Source organism: Canis lupus, chromosome 16, assembly GCF_003254725.2.
Source record: "Canis lupus dingo isolate Sandy chromosome 16, ASM325472v2, whole genome shotgun sequence".
Taxonomy (NCBI): Eukaryota; Metazoa; Chordata; class Mammalia; order Carnivora; family Canidae; genus Canis; species Canis lupus.
In genome coordinates this window covers 36,324,381-36,331,394 of record NC_064258.1, presented here as the reverse complement: position 1 = coordinate 36,331,394, position 7,014 = coordinate 36,324,381, and positions in this window count along the sequence as shown.

The following is a 7,014-nucleotide window of genomic DNA, read 5'->3' as shown; positions in this document are numbered from 1 at the left end:
CTCAGCTAATTGAGAAGAAGAAGGTACATGAAATGTTCTTGCTCTCTATCTCAGTGACTCAGTCCAAAACATTAGTTTAGAAGCCTTTGTCATTCAGACAGAAGCTTCAGAAAAATGACAGCATATAAAACCTACAGGATCATTTCAGAGTACACTAAACTGAAAACTTAACCAACAGTCCTCAAAGACCTGTGTTGGTGAAGGGCATACCTACGTCATAGGTACCATGATCCATGGGAGACATTCAAGATGGTGTCAGTTACAGAACATTAGAGACCACTTGGTCTTTATATAGTAGGAGTTCCTGAAATAAAAGAGCATTACATTTTAAAAATAGAATTTGATTTTCCATTGACATACTTATTGATTCCTTGTTGATTCTGTATTGACTTACTGATTACGAATTTCCTTCATTCACATCCTTTTTCATTCATTAAAAAATCATCTCTGAGTACCTGTCTGCCATATGGCAGGCTCTGAGTGAAGCTCTGGCTTTAGAACGCTGAACAAGGCTTGCGTCTGAGAGAAGGGTAATAAGCTAACTAGTAAATGAATGGTTGCAGATTGCAATAAATGCCAAGAAGCAAACAAATAACATGACACAATATTAAAAGTCAAACTAGAAATCATTGAAATAAAAATTTGCCTACCTTTTTGGTTTTCCAAGGCTTTGGAATGCTTTTGTTTTCCCATGCTCTTTCCCATTGTACCTCCAGACCAATAGTTCCCCAACTCAAGTTCCAATAACTCATTGTAATAAAACAACCAAGAAAATGTCTAAGAGAACTGCTTTTGCATTTGCAGATAAATAGGCCTCCTCATTAACCTATCCTGATTGTATCTTCTGTGCATTTTGAGATTCTTCAAAGTAGGTCACAGTTTTTTTTTAAATCACAGGATCCTTATTTTTTATATATGTATAAATTGGATTCAAGACAGTTAAAAAGGGGTTTTCATTTGACATAATTCCATTCAAATTCACAATGCTAATTCTCTAAAACAACATTGCCAGAAAAGATGAGAAATAGAATCAACCCATGTCTAAACTATGGACTATCACAGAACTTTATGATCTCACCAAGGCAAAGAACATCTTGTTCCGCTGCCCCCTACCTTTCTGTTCTTTGTTCTGGCCTGGTTTTCTAGAACTTCCAGTTCTGATTCAGATTTTCCTACTGATTGGTGGATACTGAGCAAAGTATTTACCTTTCAACTGATTGGTGGACAAAAGCAAAGCATTTACCTCTGGTGTCTTCTTATCTCTCATTTGCCTCATTTGTACGAAAGTTGCCTGGTTTAGAGGAGTTGAGCCTTTAAAAATGCCATTTATATAGGTTTTTGTTATTTTTCTGTATCTTCGAATATAAGTTAGAATTGCTCATGCATTTCAGTGTTGTCTTCAAGTTTTGTTTTTGCTGCAAAATAATTAAAAAGTAATGAGATTTATATAAGTAAAATTCAACAGTAAACCTCCCCCAAAGCTCATGCCAAGACAATAAATTATAACTAGTATTTAAAACAACCAGTCTGGTACTGAGGAAACCGAGTGGCTCCTTTCAAGTGGAAGAAAGACAGGAGATGTTTTCTATATTAACAAGCGGCTCTGCTTTAGTTCTATCGGGAGGGATGCCCATGGTGTATGAGGCCACATTATATTGGGTTGCAACATCTGTCACTGGCTTACATAGCTGTTAATCTTTCATTTCAAATTCAGACTTATCAATATTCATTAAAAACTCTCCATTTGTGCAAGTCCTTTTGGGAAAAAGTACCCTATCTTAGTGTCTTAGATATTTTTTTTCTTAAAAAAAAAAGGTTCCATTTTAAACACATTTTTCACTCTGTAGCAAGCAGCATCTGGCAGCAGGAGTTGGGAACTTGTCATGCATGCAGATGACCAAGCAGCTTGTCTCTAGAGGAAGTTTAGTGTTGGTAGAAGAGGGGTTCAAATTAAAATTTAAATTTACTGATTGCCATTTTGATTCCTCACCTATAAGAAAATTTAGAAGTTGGTACAAATGGCATTCCATTAGCCCTGCTCATGAGTCTTGCATATTTTTCTTGAGAGGTTATACAAAGCCTCTAGTTGGAGTGCCTGGATCATTAGGGCAGCATCTCATCTACTTGTGAGTCCAGGCACACACACAATGTCTGAAAGTCTAAACAGAAAGATAGAATGTCCTGCCCCAGCAAAAATCGAATGATTTTCCATATCTGTAGCAGAAAACTAATACAGCAGGGATTTCTTCTACCAGACCTGCTTTGCAGCTCTGGTTATATTAAAAATGCAAGAAATGTGCAAGGGGACCCGTTGCTGCTTATTTCACATTGATAAAACATAAATATTCCTAATGTTACCTATATAGCAGCCATCATTTATTATCATATCTATAGTCTCTCAGTTATTCAGAGAGGAATTAACCTACACTGAATTTTTCTGTGTAGGCAAGTATATTAGAATAAATCTATTGGATTTAGTATGAACTGACCCCACAGCCAAAACAACCTTTATAAAGGAACATCAAATATTGGGTCTGAATTAAAGCTATATTCATTTAGATGGAATGAGATGACTGGACTTCAAGGAATGAAAACACAAAGAAGAAACTTCTGGAACCTCTAAACTGCTGGAGACATGCAGTCTTGCAGGAGAAATGGACTGTGCAACAAGATGCTTGGGGAGGAAGAACCTCCACTCTTGGCTCTTGGGCTCTTCCTCTCTGCACTCTTTCTGGTCTTTGGAGGCTCCATGAGGATGAGCAGTTGCCCAAGAACCAAAATCAGTTTCTTCTTTTATTGAAGGTCCAATTCTTGTCCTCCTTTCAGAGATCACTTGAGAGTCTATCTGCCTGGCTACAGATTTTGGCCAGCAGATTTTCTTCAAGTTGATGATGAGAGCCTGGAAGCTCTCCCCCCAACCTTCCATCTGACCATTCTTAGAAGTTTCCACTAGAGTCCTGAATCTAGTACCATAAACACGCCTTTTTTCAGCCTGTATTTTGAAGAGATTGGACTTCGTCCAGGTTTAGTTCAATGTGGCCAGAGAACAAAAAGAAAATACAAAGGGGAAAAAGACAAGAATTTTGCTTGTCCCTTTGCATACACTTCTAATTTTCTTTTTCATGGCTCTGAGTATAGAAACTTTTGAGTTCCCTGAATTGCCTCATGACTATGAGGATGACTGTGTCCGTGGAGTGTATCATCTCATCTGGACTCTCAGTCTCTGGGAGCCTAAACTACTGTTATAATATATGGGTATATCATAGCCCAGTGAGTTCCCAAGCTCAAAACCACAAGGAAAGGGCAAGGGAGCAAGGCCATATTGTCTATCTCCAGAAAAGTATGGCTTAGAGAATTATTTTTCTTTTTTTAACTTTCATTTTGAAATAATCTCAGGGTTAAAAAATATTTAAAATACCATATATGTCTTATCCAGAGTCCCCAAATTTAACATCTTACATAGCCATAGTGATCAAGATCAGGCAATTAACACTGATGCAGTGTAATTACCTCATCTCCAGACATTCAGATTTTTCTGGATGTTCCTTTAATGTTATTTTCCTGGTCCAGGATCCAGTCAAGGATTTTACCTGACATTTCATTTTCCTGTCTCCTAGTTTCCTTTAATCTGCAGTGGTTCCTCAGTCTTTTTTTTTTTTTTTTTTTCTTTCATGACCCTGACACTTTTGGAGCACAGGCTAGTTATTTTGTAGAACAACCTTCAGTTTAGGTAGGTCTGATGGTCCTTCAGGAATAGATTCAGGTTGTACAATTTTTGTGTGTGTATCAGGATGTTAATATGTCCTGTTACTGGTGAAGTTCACTTTGATGACCTGGTTTAAGATGATGTCTTCCAGGTTCCTTTACTGTAGTTCTTTTTTCCGGTTTTTTTTTTTTTTTTTTTTAATCTGATGAGGAGACACCTTGTCAACTACATTTAGCTTCCTTATGATGTTTACCTGAAGCAGTTATTACAGGGATGTTTTTAATTTTATCATTATTTCTGTTTATTACTTGAAATTATACAGTAAGGAAGAGCTTCCTCTTCTTTTTTATTTATGGTAAAATTGTTTATTTATATCAGAATGGGCTTATGATTCTTATTTTCTTCTATGACTTATATAATCCACTACCATCATGATTTATTTTCTTGTTCAAATTACCCAGTTTTGGCTATTGGGAGCCCCTTCAAAGAGGTTCCTGTGTCCTTGTGACATGTTCCTATCATTCTTTGGGCACTCTCTTACTTTCCGACACATGAAAATGTTTCAGGCTAGTCTTGTCTTTTCCCTGCCCCAGCCCTGGAATTAGCCAGTTCTTTGAGGAAGCCTGTTCCTTTCCTTGGATAATGGTATTTAGAATCTTAAGATCTTGGAACTGGTTGTTCTCATTGCTTTTGGTGTGTCATTTCTTCTGGGCTCTCCCAAGGGCAGAGATAAGAAATATATGTATTATAGATTCTAAATGCCATTCTCCAAGAAAAGGAACAGGCTTTCTCAAAGAACTGGCTAATTCCAGGGCTGGGGCAGGGAAAAGACAAGACTAGCCTGGAACATTTTCATGTGTTAGAAAGTAAGCGAGTGCCCAAAGAATGATAGGAACATGTCACAAGGACACAGGAACCTCTTTGAAGGGGCTCCCAATAGCCAAAACTGGGTAATTTGAACAAGAAAATAAATCACGATGGTAGTGGATTATATAAGTCATAGAAGAAAATAAGAATCATAAGCCCATACTGATATAAACAAACAATTTTACAGTAAATTAAAAAAGGGAGAAGAGGAAGCTCTTCCTTACTGTATAATTTCAAGTAATAAACATAGAAATAATGATAAAATTAAAAACATCCCTGTAATAATTGCTTCAGGTAAGCATCATTTGTTTTTGTTTCTGTCTACCTGTGCACATATTAAAAACCATAAGTGCATTCTACATCCAGTTCCAATCCAAACCCATGGGGCTCATTCCTACCTTCCTCCTTTCTCATCTGTAGCTCTTTTCTTGGATAGTTAGAATCCTAGTCCTCATATATTTACATACCTGCTTAATCTGAAAATATACATAAAATCATTTAACATCTCACCTTCTTAAGTGCCTGGATATAATTATAAAAGAGAAATTATATGTGAACTTAAACATGTCATTTAAAAACTCCTCACCTTTCCTTCTTACAATATTACTCTTAGTAACTTTCTATAGTAAAGCAAACTTTACCTTTTATTCTTTTTTTTAAGATTTTATTTATTATTTATTCATGGAAGGCAGAGATATATGCAGTGGGAAAAACAGGCTCCCTATGGGGAGCCTGATGTGGGACTTGATCCCAGAACTCCAGGATCACAATCTGAGCCAAAGGCAGACACTCAACCACTGAACCACCCAGGTGCCCCACCTTTTATTCTTCCAGAGACAGCAAGGCTGTCTTATTTCTTACTTAGGATCCCACATTTATTAGAGGCTTCTTTCAAGTAACTTTTACAGAGGGAGTTTTGAGGGTGAGATCACAATATATCATTTTTTCTTTCTCTGATTTTATTTAGAATACCCCAGGCAGATCACAAGAGGACTGTTACCCATCCATCTATTTTGCTTCAACCTTGTCTTTCATATAGTTTAATTTTATACAAACAGCATAGGGAAACATCAGAGCTTCCAACATGCAAAGCATGGACTTCTGTCCAATTTCTGAAGAAGTTAGGGCAAGAGAATGCAAAAGTTTTCTGGAGACCTGGAGATCTGTTGGGAGTACCCTCAAGGATACTCTCCCTTGAGCAAGGATGCTATCTCCGTGTTAAAGAAAAGACAGAATTGACAAATGCAGCTTTCTTAGTAATTCTCTGTATTTTCTAATAGTTTTATTACCTTATATATATTTTTGGCATGTTGGTGAATAAAGCTTTATGACTGTGATAGGTTTTGTGTGATTGCATCTTTTATTATTTTTAATTACCATATTGTCCTAGTTAGAAAATTTTGTTCTTATTTCTCCTTTATGTGATAATCTTGCCATCCTGCTGTATTTTTTATTGTCTTAGTATATCTTGTACCATCCCTTTATTTTAAACCTTGATATGACTTATTTTTTAAGTGCAATCTTAGGTATGCAGCTAAATTGTTGCTCTGGGTCCTTTAAGACAGGCTATAGGATAACATTGCTGCCATGTCTGTTATCACTGCAGAAGAGCTGACATATACTGAAGTGTTGTCAATGTAGTTTTTTCAACCCAGAAACAGCCCCCAGACCTCTACTCTGCCTCCATTTCACTTAAGTACTGGATGCAAGTAACAGATCTAAGTTGAGGCAGTTAGCAACCCAGTTTTGTTGCCCCAAGTTCACCAATGTCCTGTGTTTATTCAGGACAAAGTTGACCGTTTTCTGCAGGAACAGCTCTAGATAAGAATAGGAACTAGTGAGAAAAACTTTACGGAATATATGAGCTCATCACCTTGTGTTTCCAAGATATTTGTACTATATTTTTAACAGCACAAGTAAGTAAAATCAGTCAACATGAATAGGTTAAGATCTGTCAAAATAAAGACTCTTAGAGTGTTTCAAAAACAATTTAGCTGCATACCTAAGATTGCACTTAAAAAATAAGTCATATCAAGGTTTAAAATAAAAGGATGGGACAAGATATACTAAGACAATAAAAAATACAGCAGGATGGCAAGATTATCACATAAAGGAAAAATAAGAACAAAATTATCTAACTAGGACAATATGGTAATTAAAAATAATAAAAGATGCAATCACACAAAACCTATCACAGTCATAAAGCTTTATTCACCAACATGCCAAAAATATATATAAGGTAATAAAACTATTAGAAAGCTTATGAGAATTTAATAGATTCCAATATTAGTGGTAGATTTTAATATTACTCTTTTAGTGTTAAACAGATTAAGTAGTTTAAAAATAAATAAGACTTTAAATATTTTGAATGTATAATAAACTTAATTATAGATATATAAAATTTTTTCTTTACAGAGATTTTTCAAATCTCCAATGAATAT